Genomic DNA, 27,103 nt, shown 5'->3' with positions numbered 1-27,103 from the left:
AGAGGCGTGGTTGTCACTCGGGTTTTCTTAGTTTGCTGCTCCCTTTGGCCAAAGACACTCTTCTCCCAGAAATCCACATGCTTGCTGTTCTCCTCCTCCGCCAGCTTCTCCTCTGCCCCTTTCACTTTCTCCTCCCCCATCTCTTTCTTGCTGGCTGCTGCCTGGGGGGTGCTCTCAGCTCCTAGAGGCCACCCTCGGGTTCTTACCACATGCTCCATCCATTGACGTTCTCACAACATACACATATGTATTTTCAAACTCACTTATTCACGCTACCTCCCCCAACTAGAACATAAATTATATGAGGGCCCAGATTTGTGTGGGTTTTCCCTAGCATCTAAAACAATGCTTGATACACAGTAGTAGCTTAATAAATGTTTATTGAACAAATGGCCATGGGGATTAAGAATGTACTCTAGAGACACAGGTGGGGTTAGAATTCTGGCCTTACCATAGGCTAGTTGGCAGCCTGGATCCAGGTGCCCAGCCTTTGGGGGCTTGGCTTGCTCATCTACAGACGGGAAGTTGTCATCATAGGATTGTGGGAAGGATTTGCTGAGATTGTACGTGGAAAGCAGTAATCAGGGCTTGGCCCTGAATGCACACTTAGTAAACGTGAAGCAGTCTGGTTATTGTTCCCTTACAGAGTGTCGGATAACTGGCCATTTTCTTATTGGAGCTCTCAATGTGTGGACAAAGAAAGAAGTGTGTCAGAGAACCCAGTCATTTGCTTAAGGTTGCACCATGAATGAGTGACCAGCAAAACTAGAACCCAGGACAAAGTTACTCTGGACTAGGCCCCAGGAGGTGGGGGTGATAAGTGTGGAGGGAAAGGGGGAGCAATGGGGTGGCTAAGAGGCTGTCACAGCAGACTGGGAGAGGGCACAGCCCAGGGAACCACGAGGGGACTGAGACTGCAATACAGGCCTTTCCTCACAGGGTCAGAGGGCACAGGAGCACACCAGGACATCCTGGTACAACTGTCTGTGAGAGAGACTAACTGCGCGTGGACGCAGCTTCCAGCCAGTGTGCGGGCCTCGGCCTTTGCCTGCCAGTCCCCCTCCTTCCATCCGGCCCCAGTACGCTGGTGTTGCTCTGGAAACCAGCCCTTCCCCAACCTCAGTCCATGTGGTTCTGACCACATCTCTGCTTCAGGCGTGGCCCTGGGCAGTCCCTGGATCAGGATGTACCTATGACCCAGCCAGTGCGGTAAGAGTGAGTCCTGGGGCTGTCGGCTGGAACTTTTGAAAAGCAGACTCTCTTTTCTTATTAAGGTTGCTAAGTTAGTAGGATGCAAGTGGGGGCTATGTGGGCTCCCCTTACTGGGAAGAGGCTAAATAGAAAGCCAAAAAAACCAAGGAAAACAATGGAAAGAGATAAAGAGAAAAGACAAGTAGGAGAAAGCAAACAACTTGATGACATTATTCAACGCCCTGGACCCAGCTGTGCCTGAAGCTACCCCTGGACTTCTCATTTGCCTGGACCGATACATTTATTTTTTGCTGTGAGTCAATTTGTGTTGAGTTGCTGTCACTTACCATCAAGATATTTCTGATTAATGCACCTACTCCCCACTCTGACTTAGCTATTGAGCAGATGATAGTGTGTTCAGCAGTTTAAGAACAGCAGAGAGAAGGAGACTACTACCCTTCTGAGGGCCTAAGATGAGCTAAACCTTTACCAGAACCATCTTATCCTTCCCCAAATCCTAAGAGCTATTATGGCAACATCACTGATGGAAGAACCACTGCCCAGGAAAGGGATTTCCAGAGCCAGGCTGCAAAGCTGAGGTTGACAGCCTGCAACTTTAGCCCTTCCAGTGAAGCCTTCCATAGATGAGGGAGGAAGAGCTTTTAAAGAAGGGATTTTAAGACTGACCATGAAGAACGAAAGTGGTTCCGTTAGGCCCGGATGGGCTGGGAAAGGAGATCTAAGCAGAGGTGTTGTAGCCATGAATTCTGGGAAACAAACTCACTCAGAAGGACCATGCAGATAGTGGAGTGCAGTTTATTACACCAGCGGGCCCGAGGCAGAGTCTCCTCTTAGCCAAGGACCCTGACCGACTTTTGTGAAAACCTTATATATCTTAAGTGTACTGCTCAAGCCCACATCCCCAAATTCCTTAAACCTAGCCTGGAAAGTGCTAAAGGGAGATACAATCAGGTCACAGCCATGATTCATAATCAGAAGGGTCAGCTGGTTGTACACTGTAGCCTACACCAGTGGGTGCCATACAGATTACAAAGGTGACTGACTGCATAGGGGATTATCACATTCTTTTTGGTGATGGGAAATCTTGGTATGGAATCTGATGTTTACTGGTCCAGGAGGCCAGTTTGGCTGTAGGTAAGTTATCGCCATGGCTACCAGGCACATAGTCCAAAGCTCACTGAAAGTGCGGAATGGAGTTTCCTTCTTTTTCAAGATGGAGTCAGCTCGGCCTGTTCCTTTCCTCCCTCAAGGGAACAACACAAAAGCCAAGCTCAAAAGCAGGACCACTCAGAACTAGCTTAGAAAATAGCACAGAGTCCTAAATGGCAGGAGGCTAGAGCTCATGTAGGGAGTGGGTGGGAGAAACCTGGAGGCTGGAAGCCGTGAACCAGATCACCAAGACATTGAAAGTCATCCGAAAGCATTTGGCCGTAACCTCTGACCTCAGGGATCTTTGAAAGGTTTTGTGACTTCAGATGATAGAATACTGTGACCCCGCATGGTGGAGGGCAGGCTGAGTGAAGTGAGGCTGTATGTAGATGCTTATAAATGGTCCCAGGTGAGGAAGGCCCCCGCCTGGGCAGGGCACAGAGGATGCAGGTGAGGAGGAAGAAGACGGTAAAGAAACATGTCCCTGTAACCCAACAAGTGATAGATTGAAAAGGAGCCAGGGAGATCTCCAAGTTTGGAATTATTTACAGGAAACAATGAACTCATTCTTCCAACCGCAGGAGGTGGAGACTCCAGCGGGCAGCAAACACGATGATGTCCCCAGTAGGGCTGTGAGTCTGGAGGGTAGACAGTCAGGCTAGCCATGGATGGGCAGGTGCAGAGCAGAGGCCCTCAGGAAGGTCAGGAATGTGGAATGAATTCTGGGAAACTAAGGGTGTGAATGAGGCCTCCTGACCCCTGCCCCATCCCCCATCACTGCCAGACTGAAGCACAGAGGAAGGAACCTGGGGGAATCCTGTCCTTAGGATCAGGTAACAGGGCCCAGTCTCCCCCCTCCTCCCACCCCCACACCCCCACCACCCCCACCCCCCCCACCCCCCCACCCCCCCCACCCCCCCCCACCCCCCCCACCCTCCCACCTCCCCCCCCTCCCACCCCCACCCCCCCCCTCTTCCCGCCACTAATGACTATGTTTCCATTCCGGTCTTGCTATGCGGCCTCCCTGCTGTGTGATCTTGGGCAAATAACTTTGTCTCTCTGAATCTCAGTTTCCTCCTCTGAAAAATGGGATCCAGGGCTCCTACCTCCAAGGATTGTTGTAAGAAAAGATGAGCACGCAGTACGTTCACAGCTCTTGGAAGCTCTGAGAGTTCCTTTTACTTAAACTATCACTTTTGAGGAAAGAAGGAATGCTTATTCAGGGACTGAAATTTATCTGCAGACCTGGTCAGAACAGTGTTTTTATGGCCTCATTCCTTTTGCTGCAGGGACAAGAAAGGAGGTTCACTGTGTAAGAATATTTTCACTCAGTTCTTCTAAATCTTACTTGCAAGACTGCACAGAATCACTCTGACTGTCAACAAAATTGAACAAATGACCAAAGCGATTCCCCTGGCACTCTGGGACCTTCACTCGCCTTTGCACAGCGTTCGAGTTTCCCTGACAGCTCGCAGAGTGCTGCTCCTGGGAGCCTAAGGTCACGGATGGTCCAGCCCACCATTCACAGGTGACGCATGCATATCTGGTTGAAAAAAAGTCACTGATTATTTGCACCAGTGTTGGTTCCTGACCAGTTACCAGTCAATGTGGCTTTGACCTCCGGAGGAGCTGCTGTTTTTTCCAGCTCTGCCCATTTAATTGGCCAGTTTCAACATGCATTCATTACTGTCATTGCAATTTCAGCCCCAAAACAGAGGTCACAATTCCCAGTTCCCTCAGAGACCCAACTGGGGACATGGACAGTGAAGCTGGCTCGGTGAGAGACGACAGGACTTGGTGGGGCCCCTGGCAAACTGCTGACCGCGCTCCCACCACCCAGCAAATGAGGCAGCTTTGCCCGGTTTCTACCTGATCACTGCCACGTACAAAGTGATTCTAGATTTGCCAGAGCTTCCCAGTTTTCTAGGGAAACCAGAGACTGGTATTATTACATGAAATTTTCTGAGTTTCCAGCAAAGCAACAAATTCTTCAGGGCACCCATTTTCAAATTTGCTCCAGACAATTGCATGATTGCTTAAATAAAAAATAATGACAGCTAGCATTTGTCTGATACTCTTCAGATCACAGAATACTTTCCCAGAGGACACTGTGCTTTCTAATTTTTCTGAGCCTCTACTCTGGAGCAAGCCCTGTCCTGAGGTTTGGGAGTGCAGAGACAGACCAGACTCATCCCTGCTCTTGAGGAGTTCAAGTTCTTGGTAAAACATCCCCCACAGTGTTATCATCAGGATCCTCATTCCTCCCAGGCGGGGTCCCAGGTGTGACAAGGAACCACCACCTGGTTTCTAAGACTCAGTTTTCTCATCTGTACAATGGGAATGCTGCCGCTACTGCTAAGTCACTTCAGTCGTGTCCGACTCTGTGCGACCCCATAGATGGCAGCCCACCAGGCTCCCCCATCCCTGGGATTCTCCAGGTAAGAACACTGGAGTGGGTTGCCATTGCCTTCTCCAATGCAGGAAAGTGAAAAGTGAAAGTGACGTCACTCAGTCGTGTCTGACTCCTAGCGACCCCATGGACTACAGCCCACCAGGCTCCTCCATCCAATGGGAATAACACTGTCTAATTGGCAGGATTATTGTGAGGACTAAATGAGATGATGACACATAAAATACCAGAGTAGCACATAAATATCAGCTTTTATTGCTTCTTAAGCTAAAGTAACATGGGAAATTCCTAAACCCTGATTTGGCTCCAGGTTCTGAAACTGAAGGCTCATGACCCAGGGAAGAAGGAAGCATCCATATAGACTCAATATTTTTTCCCTTTTTTTTTTTTTTATTGCTTTTTGTTTTATATTGGAGTATAGCTGATTAACTGTTGTGATAATTTCCGGTGCACAGCAGAACAATTCTGCCATACATATGCATGTATCCATTCTCCTCCCAAACTCCCCTCCCATCCAGGCTGCCATGTAACACTGAGCAGCATTCCATGTGCTACATAGTAGGTCCTTCTTGATTATCCATGTTAAATACAGCAGTTCAGTTCAGTTCAGTTCAGTCGCTCAGTCGTGTCCGACTCTTTGCGACCCCATGAATCGCAGCACACCAGGCCTCCCTGTCCATCACCAACTCCCGGAGTTCACCCAGACTCATGCCATGGAGTCAGTGATGCCATCCAGCCATCTCATCCTCTGTCATCCCCTTCTCCTCCTGCCCCCAATCCCTCCCAGCATCATGAGTCAACTCTTCGCACGAGGTGGCCAAAGGACTGGAGTTTCAGCTTTAGCATCATTCCTTCCAAAGAACACCCAGGGCTGATCTCCTTCATAATGGACCGGTTGGATCTCCTTGCAGTCCAAGGGACTCTCAAGAGTCTTCTCCAACACCACAGTTCAAAAGCATCAGTGCTTTGGCACTCAGCCTTCTTCACAGTCCAACTCTCACATCCATACATGACCACAGGAAAAACCATAGCCTTGACTAGACGAACCTTTGTTGGCAAAGTAATGTCTCTGCTTTTGAATATGCTATCTAGGTTGGTCATAACTTTCCTTCCAAGGAGTAAGCATCTTTTAATTTCATGGCTGCAGTCACCATCTGCAGTGATTTTGGATCCCCAAAAAATAAAGTCTGACACTGTTTCCACTGTTTCCCCATCTGTTTCCCATGGACCGGATGCCATGATCTTCGTTTTCTGAGTGTTGAACTTTAAGCCAACTTTTTCACTCTCCTCTTTCACTTTCATCAAGAGGCTCTTTAGTTCCTCTTCACTTTCTGCCATAAGGGTGGTGTCATCTGCATATCTGAGATTATTGATATTTCTCCCGGCAATCTTGATTCCAGCTTGTGTTTCTTCCAGTCCAGCGTTTCTCATGATTCACTCTGCATAGAAGTTAAATAAGCAGGGTGACAATATACAGCCTTGATGTACTCCTTTTCCTATTTGGAACCAGTCTGTTGTTCCATGTCCAGTTCTAACTGTTGCTTCCTAACCTGCATACAGATTTCTCAAGAGGCAGGTCAGGTGGTCTGGTATTCCCATCTCTTTCAGAATTTCCCACAGTTTATTGTGATCCACACAGTCAAAGGCTTTGGCATAGTCTATAAAGCAGAAGTAGATATTTTTCTGGAACTCTCTTGCTTTTTCCATGATCCAGCGGATGTTGGCAATTTGATCTCTGGTTCCTCTGCCTTTTCTAAAACCAGCTTGAACATCAGGAAGTTCACGGTTCACATATTGCTGAAGCCTGGCTTGGAGAATTTTGAGCATTACTTTACTAGCATGTAAGATGAGTGCAATTGTGCAGTAGTTTGAGCATTCTTTGGCATTGCCTTTCTTTGGGATTGGAATGAAAACTGACCTTTTCCAGTCCTGTGGCCACTGCTGAGTTTTCCAAATTTGCTGGTATATTGAGTGCAGCACTTTCACAGCATCATCTTCTAGGATTTGAAATAGCTCAACTGGAATTCCATCACCTCCACTAGCTTTGTTCATATACAAACTCCCTAATGATCCCTTCCCCTGCCCTTCCCGCCATGAGAACCATAAATTCATTCTCTAAGTCTTTGCGTGACTCAGACTCTCTTGAATCCAGATCTGGCCCCACTCCTTGCTGTGTGACCTTGAGGTTCTAGCCCCTCTCTGACTCTCAGTTTCTTCTTCTATAAAAAAGGGAATGAAATCTACCTCCTAGAACGAGCATGAAATGAAATCTCATACAGACAGCAGAGCCTCTGGCTCTTAGTAACCGCACAGTAAACTTTCCCCTCTCATCTTCTCTGTCCCGGGGGGAGAATACCTCAAGACCACTGACGATGTACCATGCCTGCCCTTTCCCAGTTCTCAGTCCTGACTCTTAGACTCTTGCTGGGGTTCAGCCTACCCACCAGCACTTCAAGAAGGATAATTTATAGCCCTCAACCAGAAAGATTCCCCAGGTCAGGGTCTAGAATAGCATAAATGGGACTTGTGACCTCTAAGCCACTAGAGGTGGGGGAGGTTTATGGGGAACCTTCAGATTCTGGCATAAAGTCCAGAAATGGAAACTGGACTCCTCCATGCCATTGTCAATTCAATGTAAAATTCAAGGGAGAGATACTGATAGGGCTTGTTGACGACAGGGTTTCATTTGTTTAGAAACCAGGAAGCTTGGTTTCATCTCTGCATAGAGTCGGTGAAGGTAGAAATTTGACTTAAAACAATAGATTCCAGCCCTGGCTGCATGCTACGATCACCTGGGAGCTTTCAGCCCTACTGGGTCCCAGCCCCAGCGATGCAGGTGAGGTTGGCCTGGGTGCCAGCCTGACATTGGATATTTAAATTCTAATGTCAGCCAGGTTAGTGTAATATGCAGTCAGGACTTTGAACTACTGGAAAGGACAGGGGAGGATGAAGTAGTTTCTCACCTTCTGATATTCTTAACACTAAATTCCACTGATGCTAAGCTGCAATTTTCTTTTCACATTTTAACATCTCTGAAATACTCATGTCTTATAATCACTGTGATGAGAAAAGACTGCCTTGTAATTTTGTTGAAAGTGTTCTTTCCATCTTAGTGATATCTGGAATAATGGTTTGTCTTATAATCGACAGTGAAATATGACCTCAAGACTTAATTCTTCCTCGCAGGGAGGCAGCGAGGAAGAGCAAATTGCCACACTTGAATGCACATCAGATTTGCTTGGCAGGCTGTTCACACAATGGTTGGGCCACATCCCTCAGCGAGTTCAGGGTGAGGCCAGAGAATTTACGTTTCTAACAATTTCCCCAGTGGTGATGCTGGTGCTGCTGGTCCTGGTCCTCATTTTGAGAATCGCTGGTTAAGTGAGCAGTCCTGATGCTGAATGCTTGTGTCCTCCCCAAACACGCGCTAAATCCCAAAGCCCAGTGTGGTGGTATTATAAGGTGGGGCCTTTGGGAGATGACTAGGTCATGAGGGTGGAGCCATCGTGAATAGAATTAGCGCCCTTATTAAAGGGACCCCAGGGAGCTCCTCCTGGGCCTTTTGGCCACGTGAAGTTGGCTGTCTATGAACCAGAAAGCACCAAATACCAAATCTGCAAGCATCTTGGTCTTGGATTTACCAGCCTCCAGAACAGTGAGAAATGTTTGTTGTCTGAGTCACCCAGTGGATGGTCTTTTTGCCATAGTAGCCTGAGAACTATGATGTCTAAGTGAAGACATCACAGTGGCGACTGACACAACCTTTGATGGCCTAGGGCTGAGCTAAGCCCTTTCTGTGGCTGAAAACACCTAGTCCTGACAGCAATCCCGTAAAATTGGTGTTAACATTCCCCCATTTTGCGGAGAAGAAAACTGAGTCAGTGAGTGGCTAGTACAGCCCGAAAACCTAGAGCTGCGATTTGAGCCCCGGCAATTAGACTCACTGCACACTTCCACAGCCCCTGCCCTTTGTAGATGGTGTCAACCCGGAACGTCATCTTCTTTTCTTCATTTGTAAACTGTGGCTACTGTGCTTTCTCTGGGGTGGGGGCTTGTCACCAACAAGCTAATCTTGTTAGTGCTCGCTGCATGGCAGCTGCTGTTTCTGCTTAACCACAGGACGCAGTGTGCTTCAAGTGGGGACCAGGCCTGCCTTTGGGAGTCAAAGACTAAGTCTGACAAGGATTTTTGCCACGGACTTTAGCCAGCGGGAAGTCACACTGGTTGAGCTTGTGTTACGCGTAGGGACTTACATGGCCCCGGAGCCGGAGGTAGCTGAGATTCAAGGTCATCAGGCTTGGAAGGCATTTCCCTGAGTAATACCAAGTGACAAGACTCATGTTGGGAGCAGGACAATGACATTGCCAGGAATGCAGAGCTTAGCAGTCATTCAATTTTCAACACACACTTATTGGGTACCTGCCAAGTTGCTTCAGTCATGTCCGACTCTGTGCAACCCCATGGACTGCAGCCTACCAGGCTTCTCCGTCCATGGGATTCTCCAGGCAAGGACACTGGAGTGGGTTGCCATTTCCTTCTCCAATGCATGAAAGTGGAAAGTGAAAGTGAAGTCACTCAGTCGTGTCTGACTCTTAGCGACCCCATGGACTGCAGACCACCAGGCTCCTCCATCCATGGGATTTTCCGGGCAACAGTACTGGAGTGGGGTGCCATTGCCTTCTCCCATTGGGTACCTACCAGGCCCCAACCACTGTGCTGGGCCTGGGAAGAGAGGGCTGAACGAGGAAGATCTGCCGCTGGACCTTGCACCCTAGCATGTGGGTGGAGGGATGGAAGAGATCTCACTCTCACATGAGTGAGATATGTGACAAGCACCATCAGGAATATAGTCTGATTTGCCAGAAGGACTGGCAAGGTCATTATAGATAAGGGTGGTCAGACATTTCTGAGGAGGTAGAATTTTAGATGGAAATTGGAAGTCAGTGTGTGCATGAGCTAGCAATAATCACCTGTTAATAATATTAGTTATTTTTTAGCACTATGTGCTCGGTACTGTGCCAAGTTAAATGAATGCTTCTCATAGCCCTTTGAAGTATAAGTACTAGTATGATGCCCATCTGATAGATGAGGAAATTGAGGTTTAAAGGGGTGAAGTAGCTGGCCCAACAGACGCAGAGGGACCAGGGTTCAAACCCAGGAGGTCTGATGAATTGGGGTGCTCCCAGTCACATTTGACAATCTCCTGGGACAGAAGCCCAAAGCAGAAGAGATCTCCTGGGGTGATCACAGGAGGTGCTACAGTACAGATGCAGCCAGGGCTGGGTTTGAATCCCTGATACTTGACCCTGAGCAAGTCACAGTACCACTTGGATGTTTAGGCTCCTCTCCTGTGAAATGGAGAAAATAACAACAAATGCTGCTTTCAAGATTCAGCCAGTCAATATATACCTAGTCCAGTTTCTGGCATATATGAAACCCTCAGACAATGGCACTATTCTTGTTCTACACTGGGGAGAATGCAGCCTTTCAGCTGGATATTGGAGGGTCCTCAAGACACTCAGAGTTGCCTGTTTGACTTAAATAAGGGCTTCCCAGGTAGGAAGTCAACCACGGATCTTTCACTGATACCCATCCTGATCTTTCATCATCTTAGGAGAGCAGGCAACAAATCCATCCTCCACCGATGGGTTCTGGACCCCTAGCCATGAAGTCTTGTTTCCTCCTGACTTTGCACTCACAAGATGGGGCTGGTGGGGAGCTGGATCTCTAAGATGTTGGAAATTGAAATGTTTATCTGCTCTAAGCCCAAATCCCCTTGTCCTCATCTGGGGATGCCTTAGCAAGAGAGATACCAAAAGTAAATTTGCAGAGTGACTTTTCAGCCTGTAGCTGTTTCCTTTAGGCTTCAGTGAGAGTTGGCAGCATTGGCTTGGATTTCCAGCCAGAATCATCAAGCAGTCATCACATATGAGCTTATTACACACACACAGCTTTAGTTTCTGAATCGTTTTACCCACTCAGCTTATAAATCCCCAGCCTCTCACTCTGTACCACCTGCTTCCTCCCTATCCATAAGTAAACTCTGAATCCAGTTCAGTTCAACAGACTCTCACCGAGCACCTGTCCCAACCGAGACATCTGGATAGTGCAGGGAGGTTCTGGGACAGTTCTACACGAGCTCCTGCCCTTGAGTGCACTCCTGAAGGTCAGATCTGGTCACTCCTCTACTCCAAACCTTCCGTGGTGTCATGGAGACGGCCAGCTGTTCAAACCAGTTTCCTTTTCTTCTTGGGTGCACAGCTGAGTCACATTTCCCAGCCTCCTTTGCAATTAGGTGTTACCATGCTTTCTGGGTTGAATTATGGTCCATTAAAATTTGCATGTTGAGGGAACTTCCCTGGTGGTCCAAAGGTTAAGACTCTAAGCTCCCAATACAGAGGGCATGGATTCAATCCCTAGCTGGGAAACTAAGATCCCACATGCCACATGGCATGATGCCCCCTCCTCCCAAAATTATGTTGAAGTCTTAACTCCCATACCTGAGAGTGTGACCTTATTTGAAATAGGTTCATCACTGATGTAATTAGTCAAGATGAGGCTAAACTGAAGTAGGGTGGGCCCCTAGCCCAATATGACTGGCCTTATTAAAAAGGGGAATTTAAACACGGACACACATGTAGGGAGACTATCACATGGAGGATGAAGGCAGCGACCGAGTGATGCTGCCACAAGTCAAGGTACATCAAAGATTGCCTGCAAACCAGGAGAAGCTAAGAGGTGAGAACATGGAGCATGGACTCTCCATCACAGCCTGAGCTGGGACCAACCCTGCCAACACCTTGATTTTGGACTTCCAGACTCCAGAACTGACAGATGGTAAATTTTTGGTGTTTAAACTGCCCAGTCTGTGGTACCAGTAGCCCTAGCCGCCTAACCATGTGACTGTTGTAGAAGACAAAATGTGATGGGAAGCTTTGTGTGCTGTAGACAGCCCTTGCCCCTAGAAACTCCCACGTGTCCCCTCTACCTCCATCCTCCCCCGGATGTGGGCACACAGCGACTTGGAATCCCCACCCTGGCGGTGCCGTGGCTCCGCTGGCCTGGGTCTCTGCATGAGCACGTGGGGCACAGCCACCACCCCCGTTAGTAACTGGATCTGATACGGTAGAGAAATGGACTTTTATTTCTCAAGCCCCTGAGATTTAGGGGTTTGTCTGACAGCCTAATTTAAAATATCCATCCCTCAAAAAAGGACCCCTCCTATGCTATTGGTGGGAATGTAAATTGGTGCAGCCACTATGGAACAACATGGAAAGTCCTTAAAAAACCAAAAACAGAGTGATCATGTGATCCAGTAATCCCGCTCCTGGGCATATTCCTGGAGAAAACACTAATTTGAAAAGATATGTCATAGCAGCACTATTTACAAAAGTTAAGACATGGAAGCAACCTAAATGTCCTTCAACGGATGAATGGATAAAGAAGATGTGGCATATATACAATGGAATATTACTCAGCCTTAAAAAACAATAAAATACTGCTACTTGCAGCCACGTGAATGGACTGAGAGATTATCACGCTAAGTGAAGTAAGTCAGACAGAGACAAATATTATACGATATCACTTATATCTCAAAAAAATGGAATCTCAAGCAAAATAGTACAAATGAACTTACAAAGCAGAAATAGATTCACAGATATATAAAATACACTTATGGTTACCAAAAAGGAAAGGGGGGAGGGATAAATTAGGAGTTTGGGATTAACATATACATTTTATTGTTGTTCAGTCGCTAAGTCATTATCTGACTCTTTGCGACCGCATGGACCACAGCACGCCGGGCTTCCCTGTACTTGACTATCTCCCGGAGTTTACTCAAACTCCTGTCCATTAAGTACATATACGTACTACTGTATATAAAATTGACACCAACAAGGACATACTGTATAGCAGAGGGAACTCAATTCAGTATATTATAATATCCTATATTGAAGAAGAATCTGAAAGTGAATATATCTATGTATTGAATATGACATATATATTGAATATATATATTCAATAAAACTGAATATATATATCACACATATATTGAATATAAATTTGCTGTATACCTAAAACCAACACAACATTGTAAATCAATTATATTTCAATAAAAATTAAAGTAGCCATCCCTCCTTTTCCTTCATAGCATTTAGTGAGATACTTAACCATACTTTGGGTTTGCTCACTTGTCTATATTCTGTTTCTGCCACTTGACCCCAGCTTTGCTTGTTAACTGTTGTTAGTTCAGTGTATTGCAAAGTGCCCGGTGCCTAGCAAGTCCTGCTGATGTGTTTCTGGCTGGAGTTCTATGTCTGGTGGGAGGAAAGGACTGTGACATAAAATGATCAGGGTGTGAACAGGTCTGGAGGAACAACGGCTTTGGGGAAAAGAACAGAAGAGCAGAAAAGTCTTAGAGAGGGGGTGACCTCTGAGTGTGTTTATGGAGAAGCTGGGTAGAGGCAGGGGGCGTGTGGCTGCGGGTGGATGCAGAAGCCTCCTGAGGCACAGCTCAGGCAATGGTGGGAAGAGCACAGGGTCTGTATGTTCTGCAGCTGAAAGCGCAGTGCTGGCCACGTGTGGGCAGAGGTAACTCCTGGGGAGCAGCTGTACAAGGCTGCAGGAGTGGACCATGAGGGCTTGGAAAGCTCAGATAAATTTTCACTTAACTCCACCACTTTGAAACCTCTCAGACAATACTCCATAGAAAGAGATCCCATTCTACACCTCAATCCATGTCTGAATATAACAAAAATAAGTCTTAATACATGATACTGGCCTTTATATTGGGTTGGCCAAAAAGTTAATTTGGGTTTCTTGTACTATCTGAAATTCAAATGAACTTTTTGGCCAATCTAATAATTAAAAAAAAAATCTGTGTTTCTCGTTAGACCCCAAACTATTTTAAAGTGCTGGTCTCTTATGCTAAATGGATTTCAGAGTAACTACTGGGTGACCCAGAATTTATACCTCTCCCGCTTCTGGCCACAGAACGACTTTTGCTGGGCTCTGAGCCAGCAGGGGGAGGGGATGAGAGGATAGCAGAGCAGCCAGCCCAGCAGCAGAGGGGGCAGCCTGGGTGAGGGGCGTCTGCAAAGGGCAGCAGATACAGAAGCCGGGCCAGTGAGTGAGATCCTGGGAGCACTGCGTGCCTGCGGATTTGCAGGAACCCCAGTGCAGGACTTGGCCCTGGCTCTTTCTAAGTGATTGGCTGAGCACTGTGGGGAGAGTCCCAGGCCCTATGCTCCCCTGAGGAGGCCTCACTGACTGATGCTTGGATGGCTTCTTTGGCGGAGAGGATTTGCTGAGGGGCAATGAGTGAGGGCCAGAGGTGTGGGGGAGAAGCAGGGTGCATGCACACATCAGCCTCGGGAATGACTGGGACCACTCAGTCCCCAGCATCAGGTGCCTGGCAAACCCTCAACACAAAGCAGGGCTTAGGTGTGTGCGTGTGTGTGTGCAAACGTGTGTGAAAGATTTGTGTGTGTAAATGTGTGCATGTGCGAGGGGTTCTGAGTGTCTGTGTCCTCACATGAGTGAAGTGGAATAGAGGTCCCTTCCCTACACTGACTTTCTGAGTGAGGCTCTTGCAAGTAAGGTGCGGAGACCTTAGATGACAGTGGGGAAGAGCAGACAGCCTGAAGGTTCTGCAGCTGAGAACTGGAGTGCCAGCCACGTGTGGGCAAAGGACACAGGGCCAGTGTCCTGTGAATCACAGTTGCCAGTTTCAGAAGTAGGGAAGCTCTGAGCTTTACTTCATTCCTACTGGGACCCATTGGGCTGATACCTGAGGCAGTTTACCTCCTTCTAAGTCTTTCCCTTTGTGGTTGTTCGGGCGCTAAGTCGTGTCTGACCCTTTGCGACCCCACAGACTGCAGCATGCCAGGCTTCCCTGTCCTTCACTTTCTTCAGGACTTTGCTCAAACTCATGTCCATGTAGTCAGTGATGCCATCCAACCATCTCATACTCTGCTGCCCCCTTCTCCTCCTGCCCTCAATCTTTCCCAGAATCAGAGTCTTTTCCAATGAGTAGGTTCTTTACATGAGGTGGCCCAAGTATTGAAGCTTCAGCTTCAGCATCAATCCTTCAGTGAATATCCCTCTGTGGAGGCTGCAACTTCAACAATTCATCATCCTACACACCTTTCCCCACCGTTCCCTGGGGGCTCTGTCTCCACTCTGGAGACTGATGGGGCCTGGGTAACAGACCTCCGGATTAAGGGCTCCCAGACAATGCCTACTTTCCCAGACATGGCCTCTCTGAGCCTCTATGTCTGTATCTGTCCAATGGACACAAACCATGCCTCCTTTGTGGGATGAATTTGTGAACAGCTGGTGAATTACATACTGGGAAGGGCTTGGTCATCTCTAAAGAGGCTCAGGTGGTGACAGGATAACTGGAGACAGTGGGGATGACAGCATTTCAGACAAGCACCTGCCCAAGTCCTGGCAGGCAACTGGGAGCTTAAATCAGCCCAGCCTTCTCAGGATGCTGTGCGTGGGCTTAGGAGGCCACAAGCTGTAAAGAGAATCCCTCATTCCTTCACTTCTCTGCTGATATCTGGGTTTGGATGTGATCAGAACCACGGGGGCAGAGGTTGCTCCAGAGGGCTCTGGGTCCTCCCAGACAGTAGCTCCAGCCCCCTAGTGCCTCCTTTGCCTCCAACAGAGCCCGAGGCAGGACTTGAAGCAGCATCTCCACCACCCCACCCCCAATCTCTGCAGCCAACCCCTCTCCCTGAGCAACGGAGAATAAATCCGCAGCCTTCAAGAGCTAGAATCCTCCAATTCTTGCTGGCACCCAGTTCCCATGGCAACCCAAAGCTCTCCTTTGCCACCTTCAGGAATGTCATTAGGCTGTGAGGGGGAGGCGGCAAACAAAAGGAGGGTGTCAGGATGCAGCCTCCTCTAAGAGGACTGCTCTGCAGGGCAGAAGCTCTTTTTGTAGCAGTCTTTTTCTCTCCTCTTAAATAAAATATACAAACCATCTCATTATATCAAACCAACTGAGTTTTTCTTTTCTAAGGGGAAAAACAAAATTAATAAAATGTACTTCAGTGCACCATCAAGGAACCGGAAAATAGATGCTCACATCTCAAGGAAAATAGCATGATCTAACAATAGGGACCTCACATGCTCCATCACCTTGAACCCTCCCAACCACCTCTTTTCCTAATGTAGACACTGAGCTTGAGAAAGACGAACAGCCCTCTCAGGTCGCAGGCCAATAAGGGGAAGGGCAGGGATGTGAGCCCATGTCAGAGCCCTGCTCGACACGGATGTGCCTGCCAGTGTGCTCTCCTGGGAAACAGTGATCACGTCATCAGTGCCAGATTTAAGAGCCAGGTGCTGCTGCTGCTAAGTCGCTTTAGTCGTGTCCGACCCTCTGTGACCCCATAGATGGCAGTCTACCAGGCTCTGCCGTCCCTGGGATTCTCCAGGCAAGAACCCTGGAGTGGGTTGCCATTTCCTTCTCCAATGTGTGAAAGTGAAAAGTGAAAGTGAAGTCGCTCAGACGTGTCCAACTCTTAGCGACCCCACGGACTGCAGCCCACCAGGGTCCTCCGTCCATGGGATTTTCCAGGCAAGAGTACTGGAGTGGGGTGCCATTGCCTTCTCCAAAGAGCCAGTTGTCTGTGGGAGAAAAAAAGGGTTGCTGAAAGTTTTCTTCCTTCTCCACTCCCTGCCAGGTGTGCTGATAAAAACCTGGAAGCAGCCCCAGGTGTCTCTGGAATCCATGTTCACACTGGCTTCCAGCTGGATGACTTGAGCCTCTGTCTTGGTCTCCCTAACTTCCATGTCTCCACCTCAATACCCACTTCACTGAGGTCACAGAGTCTATGCAAATGTGGTGTGGCCACGATGTCTCACATGCACTCAGGACAAAGTCCAAGCTCCTCAGGATCAGCCTCAGGTCCTTCCGTGGTGGGTCCACCATCAACCCTCCAGCTACACCCCCCAGAAATGAGCCCTTAAGACTGAGCTGGGCATTGTTAACCAAATATTCCCTGTTCCTTCTGACCTCTTTTTCTTTATGTTAGTTGATTCCTCTGCCTGGGACTGTTCCCCATGAGCCACATAAAGTCCTGACTGACCATCCAGCTTCAGTCTGTGCCATCTCCCTTGTAAGCTCTTCCCTGATTTCTGGTCCTGTCCACCTCCTCGCAGACTGAAGTCCGTCCTTCTTCTCAGTCCTTAAGCTATTCCAACACATAGCACTCACTTGACTGACTGAAATTACATACTTAAATATTTGTCTTTACTGCTAGACTGTGAACACTTTGAAGACAGATGCTACATCTGGTTCATTAGAGTAATTTGAGCTCACAGTAGATGCTCAGGAAGTTTTAGATTGTACATGTACACACACACACACACACAGATGGACAGTGGAAAGAAGAGAGCAGGCAAATGTGACTTTCAGTGCAACAATGAAAATTGTTTTAAGCTAAACCAACAAGAGATTGTGCCAGGATGAGCTACTTTTCAATCTGAAAATCTCTTCAAAGTAGTTGAAACATGATTTGTGTGATATAAAGAAGTCTGATCTGATGGTGGACCAATGACAGGGCTCATGACGTAATCATCCAGTCATGCTGGAGGGTTAGCAGTATCTAGTCTTATCTGCTATAGCATCATTAATATCTCTGGCCAGTCCATCACCCAGAGAAAAATCTATGGCCTTAAATGCATTTATTAGAAAACCGCAAAGATTGAGAAGAAAAGGACATCTAAAAAAGGCAGAAAAGAACAAAGTAACTCACTCTCCGACTCTGTGTGACCCCATAGATGGCAGCCCACCAGGCTCCCCTGTCCCTGGGATTCTCTAGGCAAGAACACTGGAGTGGGTTGCCATTTCCTTCTCCAATGCATGAAAGTGAAAAGTGAAAATGAGGTCGCTCAGTCATGTCTGACTCTTAGCGACCCCATGGACTGCAGCCCACCAGGCTCCTCCGTCCATGGGATTTTCCAGGCAAGAGTACTGGAGTGGGGTGCCATTGCCTTCTCCGTTCTGAACTAAAACAAGCAATTAAAAAAGATAACAGCAGAAATCAATAAAATAGGAAACAAGCAAAACAAAATCAGCCAAAGACGGTCCTTTGAAAAGACCAGTATAATAGACAAATTTCTGGGAACACTTATAGGAAAAAAACAAAGAGAAGATATTATAAAATAACTTTGGAAATGATAGAAGACAAGGAATTATAGCTAAAAATGATATTTAAAAATGTATTTAGGAATGCTAGGTACTGCTTAATGTCAATGAATAAGCAGATGAAATAACCAAATGAAATGAATAAGTTTTTAGAAAAATATATTATTATTAAAATTCTTTCAAGGAGAGGTAGAAAACATAAATAGATCAGTAAACATAGAAGAAATTGAAAAAGCAACCAAAGAACTACTTCTTGAGAAGGAAATAAACTCAAGTGATTTATGGTGAGTTCCACCAAATTTTCAAAAGTAAGTGTTACCTGTGATATATTAACTATTTTAGAACATAGAGTAAGGGGGGAATCATTTTTCCTTAGCCTCTGAGTAAAATCCTGATGTCAAAACTAAAAAAGGAAATAGTAAGCCACAATCACTCAAAAATATAAACATGGTAAAAAAAATATTAACACAGCAAATATAATGCAAGGATATTTACTATTCAATATCAGAAAAATCAATATATTCTACAGGTCAACGGATAAGAGAATAAATATAATATTTTTCAGTAGATGTTCTGAAAGCACATGATAAAATTAAAAGCCTGTTTCTGCTGAAATAAAGTCACAACCTAATAGTTGGTATTTAACAAACATTAGATTGAAACATAGAAGCATTACCTCTTAGACTTGAACAAGGTAAGGATGCTTCCTATATTACCCTGCTACATAAGGATGCTCCCTATATTGCCCTGCTACATAAGGATGCTCCCTATATTACCCTGCTACATAAGGATGCTCCCTATATTACCCTGCTACATAAGGATGCTCCCTCTATTACCCTGCTACATGAGGATGCTCCCTATATTGCCCTGCTACATAAGGATGCTCCCTATATTACCCTGCTACATAAGGATGCTCCCTATATTGCCCTGCTACATAACATTTTACTCAAGGCCCTGCCACTGCAATAAAGGCAAGGGAAAAATAAAGGAATTAAAATTTCAAACAAAAAAGAGAAAATTGTTATTATTTGTAAGCAGCATTATGATTTCCCTAGAAAATTAGCTAAGAAATAAAAGAATTAATAATAATAGTAAAGGAGGAATAAGTAGATATCTATAAAATATTTTTTAAAATTTAAGAATTTCCTTTACTACATAGTAATCAATTATAGAATAGTGTTAACATTTTCATTCATAAGGAAAAACAAACATACATATGAAAGCTAGGAATAAATCTAATAAGAACCGTAGAAGACCTAAATGAGGAAAATTGTTAAAACTTATGAAAAGAATTAATAACAATGAGAAATCTTAAATAATAGAGATTCATGTCTTAATCCTAGATGGGAAGATAGATTGTAAAAATTTCATTTCTCTCCACATAATCTTTATATTCAATGTAATCCTAATCACAATTTGAGCATGGTTTTTAATGAAACTTGATATAGAAAATGCACAAATATTACTAGGAAAATCTCAAAATGAACAATGATACAAAACTTGCTATACCACATTTAAAAACATACTATAAAGCTATTCATATAAAAAAGTGTGTTTAGAGGATCAGAAATAGATAGACAGTAGATTCATAAAATAAAATAGAAAATATATAAATGAACCTATATACATTTAAAAATTTATCTTATGGCCAACTCAGTAAACAATATGAGGATGAAAGTTTTAAAATGATGATGTATAATCATTAAATAATAATGAAAAGAGTACTTATTGACATAGTAAGTTTTCTAATATATATTGTAAAGTGAAAAATGGTAAATCAGGACACAATATAATTCCATTTCAGGTATGTTTGTACATCTTTGTATTTAGATGCCTAGACAAGAGACTAAAAGAAAGACTGAAGGCAGATGTGAAACTGTTCACAGTGGAGGAGGAAACTGGAATGTGGAGGTGAGTGTGGAGAAAGGTATCATTTTGATCTGTTTTGTACTTGGATGCAACCTCAAAAATGACAGAATGATTTCTGTTCGTTTCCAAGGCAAACCATTCAATAAATATCACAGTATGCCCCAACCAGTAACACTGAAGAAGCTGAAGTTTGAACGGTTCTATGAAGACCTACAAGACCTTTTAGAACTAACACCCAAAAAAGATGTCCTTTTCATTAGAGGAGACTGGAATGCAAAAGTAGGAAGTCGAGAAATACATGGAATAACAGGCAAATTTGGCCTTGGAGTACAGAATGAAGCAGGGCAAAGGCTAATAGGGTTCTGCCAAGAGAACGCACTGGTCATAGCAAACAACCTCTTCCAACAACACAAGAGAAGACTCTACACATGGACATCACCAGAAATCAGACCAAAATCATCACACCAAAATCAGATTGATTATATTCTTTGGGCCAAAGATGGAGAAGATCTATACAGTCAGCAAAAACAAGACCGGGAGCTGACTGTGGCTCAGATCATGAAATTCTTATTGCCAAATTCAGACTTAAATTGAAGAAAGTGGGGAAAACCACCAGACCATTCAGGTATGACCTAAATCAAATCCCTTATGACTATACAGTGGAAGTGAGAAATAGATTTAAGGGCCTAGATCTGATAGATAGAGTGCCTGATGAACTATGGACGAAGGTTCATGACATTGTACAGGAGACAGGGATCAAGACCATGCCCATGGGAAAGAAATGCAAAAAAAGCAAAATGGCTGTCTGAGGAGGCCTTACAAATAGCTGTGAAAAGAAGAGAAGGGAAAAGCAAATGAGAAAAGGAAAGATATACCCATTTGAATGCAGAGTTCCAGAGAATAGTAAAGAGAGATAAGAAAGTCTTCCTCAGCGATCAATGCAAAGAAATAGAGGAAAACAACAGAATGGGAAAGACTAGAGATCTCTTCAAGAAAGTTAGAGATACCAAAGGAACATTTCATGCAAAGATGGGCACAATAAAGGTCAGAAATGGTATGGACCTAACAGAAGCAGAAGATATTAAGAAGAGATGGCAAGAATACACAGAAGAATTGTACAAAAAAGATCTTCATGACCCAGATAATCACGATGGTGTGATCACTGAACTAGAGCCAGACATCCTGGAATGTGAAGTCAATTGGGCCTTAGAAAGCATCACTATGAACAAAGCTAGTGGAGGTGATAGAATTCCAGTTGAACTATTTCAAATCCTGAAAGATGATGCTGTGAAAGTGCTGCACTCAATATGCCAGCAAATTCAGAAAACTCAGCAGGGGCCACAAGACTGGAAAAGGTCAGTTTTCATGCCAATCCCAAAGAAAGGCAATGCCAAAAAGTACTCAAACTACCACACAATTGCACTCATCTCACATGCTAGTAATGCTCAAAATTCTCCAAGCTAGGCTTCAGCAGCATGTGAACCATGAACTTCCAGATGTTCAAGCTGAATTTAGGAAAGGCAGAGGAACCAGAGATCAAATTGCCAACATCCACTGGATCATTGAAAAAGCAAGAGAGTTCCAGAAAAACATCTATTTCTGCTTTACTGACTATGCCAAAACCTTTGACTATGTGGATCACAATAAACTGTGGAAAATTCTGAGAGAGATGGGAATACCAGATCACCTGATCTGCCTCTTGAGAAACCTATATGCAGGTCAGGAAGCAACAGTTAGAACTGGACATGGAACAACAGACTGGTTCCACATAGGACAAGGAATACGTCAAGGCTGTATATTGTCACCCTGCTTATTTAACTTATATGCAGAGTACATCATGAGAAACACTGGGCTGGATGAAGCCAAGCTGGAATCAAGATTGCTGGGAGAAATATCAATAACCTCAATATGCAGATGACACCACCCTTATGGCAGGAAGTGAAGAAGAACTAAAGAGCCTCTTGATGAAAGTGAAAGAGAAGAGTGAAAAAGTTGGCTTAAAGCTCAACATTCAGAAAACAAAGATCATGGCATCTGGTCCCATCACTTCATGGGAAATAGATGGGGAAACAGTGGAAACAGTGTCAGACTTTTTTTTTTTTGGCTCCAAAATCACTGCAGATGGTGATTGCAGCCATGAAATTAAAAGATGCTTAGTCCTTGGAAGGAAAGCTATGACCAACCTAAACAGCATATTAAAAAGCAGAGGCATTACTTTGCCAACAAAGGTCCATTGGATGTGAGAGTTGGACTGTGAAGAAAGCTGAGAGCTGAAGAATTGATGCTTTTGAACTGTGGTGTTGGAGAAGACTCTTTAGAGTCACTTGGACTGCAAGGAGATCCAACCAGTCTATTCTAAAGGAAATCAGTCCTGGGTGTTCATTGGAAGAACTGATGTTGAAGCTGAAACTCCAATACTTTGGCCACCTGATTTGAAGAGCTGACTCATTTGAAAAGACCCTGATGTTGGGAAAGATTGAAGGCAGGAGGATAAGGGGACAACAGAGGATGAGATGGTTAGTTGGCATCACCGACTCAATGAACATGAGTTTGGGTAAACTCCAGGAGTTGGTGTTGGACAAGGAGGCCTGTCATGCTGCATTCCGTGGGGTTGCAAAGAGTCAGACACGACTGAGCGACTGAACTGAACTGAACTGACACTGAAAATGTATTTGTCCATTTTTAAAGCTTTATCATTCAATAATAACTTTCTAGGAGGGAGAAAAAGAACAACAACTCCATGATACACCATGAAAAAGACCTTTGGTGCTTACAAAATTGACCAGGAGCTTTGGGAAGCTCAGCAAGCTCCCTGGACTCACCCTCTTCATGCTCCAGGACTGCCCACTGTCTTCAGACACAGTCTGGCATATCAGGAGCCAGTCCCACCTCTCCATCTGGGCCCAGCTCAAGAGCTGTCCCCTTGAAGTTGGCCCTCACTTAGATGACCACCTGGTTCCTGGGACTGCCTTCACCATGGGCTTCCTCCTTCTATCATTCCCTAGCTTTATCTCCTCACTCCCAAGACTCATCCAGCCTAATGGGGGGCATCCAGACCTTCACATCAGGGTTGTACAGAAAGTGGATTGCCAAGGCAATGGCCCCAATTCACCTAGCCACATGCACCACCTCCATCCCCCACCAAGGAGAGCCAAGAAACCATGTGGCCACCTCTGAATACCCATCCTTTGCCCTCACCCCCTAGCCTTTTATGCCACAAATATTTTCACAAAGCAAACTATTTCCCACTAGAATGAGGGAGACAGGGACTGGGCCCTGTTTACTGTCTCTCCCATCCCCAGGGCCTGGAAGCATGCACGGCGGGCACTCAAGAAACTCACTGGCTGAGCTCAGGAAGTCACATGTTCTGTCTTTAAGTCCACCAAGTGTGGCCAGTTTCAAATTCTGAAGACATAGACCCTCAGCAAGCAGAAAAGGAGTAGCTTCTTCTGTCCTACCCATTGCTGACCAGCTGTGCCCTCAGTGAGCCTGGACCTGTCCTGATAAGATCCCGGTTGTGGACTCGCCCTGTGATTTCTGACCTCCTGTGGGCAGGTGCTTCCCAGGTGGCGCTAGTGGTAAAGAACCTGCCTGCCAATATAGGAGAGGTAAGTAATGCGGGTTCAATCCCTGGGTGGGGAAGATCCCCTGGAGCAGGGCATGGCAATCCACTCCAGTATTCTTGCCTGGAGAATTCCCATGGACAGAGGAGCCCAGTGGGTGTGAGTGTGGGGTCCATGGGGTCACAAAGAGTTGGACACGACTGAGCGACTGAGCAGCGCATGGGCAGCAAGATGCCCTCCTCCCTCCTGATGGGCAAGTCCCATTTTCTTGCCCCAGATTTTTTTTTAAGAAAACAAACCACCTTATCTTGTAGGCCTCGGGCCATTTTCCTCCTCTGAGCCTGAGTTTTCATTTCCTGAATAATGTAATCCTCAAATCCCTATGTCAAGGACAAGTCAGGGCTCTGCAGCCAACACCGTTCCTGGCTTCTAGGATAGCAGTTATAGAATTTGCATTTTTCCTCGAGCTTGATCTCATAAATTCCCCCAACACACCCTGGCTGAGGATTCATCAGACTAAAGATTTCCTATATCTCCTTTCCACAACCACACTCAAGGAGAATATCTAATTTTCTGCCGAGCCTCGGTGCTAAGCGGCTTCTTTCCCAAGGTTTTGCTTCACCAAAAATATTGATTGCTTGAAGAAAAAGCCACCATTGATCGTGCTTTCCCAAAAGCCTTAATGAACAGAGCTTCTGCAGGCAGAGTCACGATGCTTTGTGTCCCAGTAGGGGCTGAGGACTGTCGCAGGACACAGCCATACAGAGCCCCCCAGGAGGGAGACTGACAGGCACCTCATTAACTGGCTCACTCTGTACTGAGCTGAAAGCTCTGGGTGAGGCAGCCTCTCAGATGAAGAATAGAAAATCCTATGTAGAAGAAAGAGAAGCAGTCTGACTACAACCCATGAGACTGTGGGAATGAGGGCTAACATCCCTGAGCCTCTGTCTTCTCATCTGCAAAATGGCCATAATCATGTTCCCTTCGTGCTGTTCCAGGACAACACAGTGATCAAACATGCCCCGCACAGACCAGTTGCCCAATAACCTCTTCCTTTCCCTCCAGACGTTTATAAGACTGGAACTAATTCCTCCACTAAGAAAATGAGCCTCTTACACAGTTTTTGTGTTTGTTTTTGTTTTGTGATCATGTGAAAGTATCAACTCAAAGTGTCATTTTGAGCATGGACTTTGTACTTAGCACTGAGCCCAAACAGCCTGGGGAGACGACAGAGAAACCTAAGTGGTGTCTGCTGCCTGGGGAGAGTTTATAACCTGCTGGAGAACTTAAAAGGGGATGCTTGCCAGCAACGAACATCCCCTAGAGGCAGCTTTTCCTCCAAAGCCCTGAGGACAGGGTCCAGCTCTGGCCGCTGCCAACCATGTCATGTGGACCATTAGTTAGTGTCATGGAGTCTGCTTTTGCATCTACGGAATTGACTTTTTAACATCCACCTTCTGGGGATTTTAAAAAGCCTAAATAAAATGATGTAGGTGAAATACTCAGTATTGTGCCAGAAGCGTAGCAGACATGCCATCAATGTTTTTTGAATTTTATGACCCAACAACCAGGGAATAATTGTATGATGCATCCGATGTATGATTGAGCTGCACTAGAGGGAAGTGAACGGAAAATGCTGAGGAATCTTGACCACAGTCTTGCAGCTTGATTCACAGTAGCTTTTGCTGTTCCCCTGGGATTCCTTCCCAGCAGGAGGCAGGGCGTACAGAGAAGTAGATCGACGTACGCTGCTAAGCGGGACACATTGAGTTTCAAATCCAGCTTCATGAGTCACCTGCTGTGTGCCCTTGGCTGGCTGGCAGGCTTCATAGACCTCAGTATATTCTCACATCTATAGGATGGCAACAATGACAGGCCTCTTCTCCCAGGCTGGGTGAGGGTGAAATGGTGTAATACACACGGAACTGGACCATAGTGAGGCTCAGGAGATGTCGGTTATTATCTGGAGGAATTCTGGTCCCTCTGTAGGCATGGGGCTTCCCGGGAGCCTGGTGAGAAGCAGGGAAGAGAAGAAGGGAGGAAGCAAGCAGGATGGAGGCTCCACACACACCCAGGGTGAAGGAGTCCAAGAGAGGAGTCAGCATCGCACCAGGAACAGGAGAAGAGACATGAGATTTCTTGAGTCCCTGAAACTCCTCAGCCCAGGCAGGCCAGGACAGCTGGTCAGCCAAAGACATGCTTGAAGCAGCAACTGCACGTGGAGAAGCTGAGCTCAGCCAAGAGGACAGTGAAGGTGAACCAAGGGGAGTGCTGGATGGTCCAGGCAAGGCGAGCTAAGCCTCAGAGAGTATTTCCCAGCCCCAGGGGCTATTGTTCAGAGCACCAGTTTGGCACAGAGCCTTGCTTGTAAGGACATCTTGTCAACCACTTCTGTTGCCCTACACATCCCCTAGCACCCTTGCCTGGGTTGCACTGACGTTTCCCAAACTGGTGAGTCCCCTGCCACCAAAACAGGGGATGCTAAAAGAGCCACTAACCTTCCATCCAACTAATAAGAGCCCAGAAATAAGTAGAGATACCAGGAGGAAGGTGAAGTATCAAGACTAGAGGACAGAATAAGGAAATGGGTATGTGCCCAGCCCCCAACAAGGAAGCAGTGATGGCTGAAATCTTCAAAGGGATTTGTAATAAACATACATGTGTTTGACTTCACAGTTCAACGAATGTGACTATAATTGCATAAACCATGACAAGCAGTAATGGTGATGAGGAGAGTTAACATTTCTGAGCATTTACTGTGTGTCAGGCACATTGGATCATTTTTAAACCCTCAGAGCAATCCCACCACACAGGCATAATATAATCTCTATGCCCATTATATAGATTAGGGACCTGAGGCTTCCTGAGGGCAGCTCACTTGTCCAGATCACTGGAGCAATAGAAGACCTCAAAGCACTGTTTGGCTAAGTCCAAGAATTTGATTCTTTACAACCAAGAACCGCAGTGGGGAGGTGTATGCCCCTGTAAGCAACTAGGGTAGGGTGTCCCCAGAAAGAGAGAGCCAAGCATAGCTTTCTTGACATTAGAGAAGCATTTTTGGCCAAAGTCATTTTGTGATCTAAACCTGGGCATGATGCTTGCCCTTGAACAGGTCTCTGTAACTAATGATCTTAAGGGAACAAAAGGATGCAGATTAAGTGGAACTTAAGAGATGATGATGTTGATCTTTTTTGACCTTCCTGACTGCAATCAGCTAAAGCTTGGACTCTGTCAACTGCCCAAGCCCTTCACAGATATACATGTTTCCTTAGCTTAAACTTTCCCCCCATTTTGCTGTCTGGGGAGACACTGCTTTGGGAAAAATCTCCAGCATTCTCCTTACTTGCTGCAAGTCATATACTCTCCTCTCCTGATCTTTGGCTCAGTTGTGTCTTTTGGCTCCACACCCAGCAAGAGGCAAACCCAGATTTTTGGCTAACATCCCCCAAATGAAGATCCGTAACTCCAATAAGGGGGAACACGTGCTGGGCAGGCAACCCCCAAGCCCACAGCTCACTGCACCTCAAGACACACTACCATCCCACACTTGCCTTTAGCACCAGCTGTATGCAATAAAATCCAATCTAAAATTAAGCCTTGCCTCAGCCTTTTTGTGTTTCAGTTATAGAGTCATTAAAAGTAAAAACCTTCTAGATGCAGAGTCATTGGCCATACGCTCCACATCCTCCAGCCCCCAAAGGCATATTTTCACATTTCACATTTCCCCAGTTCAGTTAAAATAGT

This window comes from Bubalus kerabau, chromosome 18 (assembly GCF_029407905.1).
Source record: "Bubalus kerabau isolate K-KA32 ecotype Philippines breed swamp buffalo chromosome 18, PCC_UOA_SB_1v2, whole genome shotgun sequence".
Classification (NCBI taxonomy): domain Eukaryota; kingdom Metazoa; phylum Chordata; class Mammalia; order Artiodactyla; family Bovidae; genus Bubalus; species Bubalus kerabau.
Note: the sequence above shows the minus strand (reverse complement) of the source record.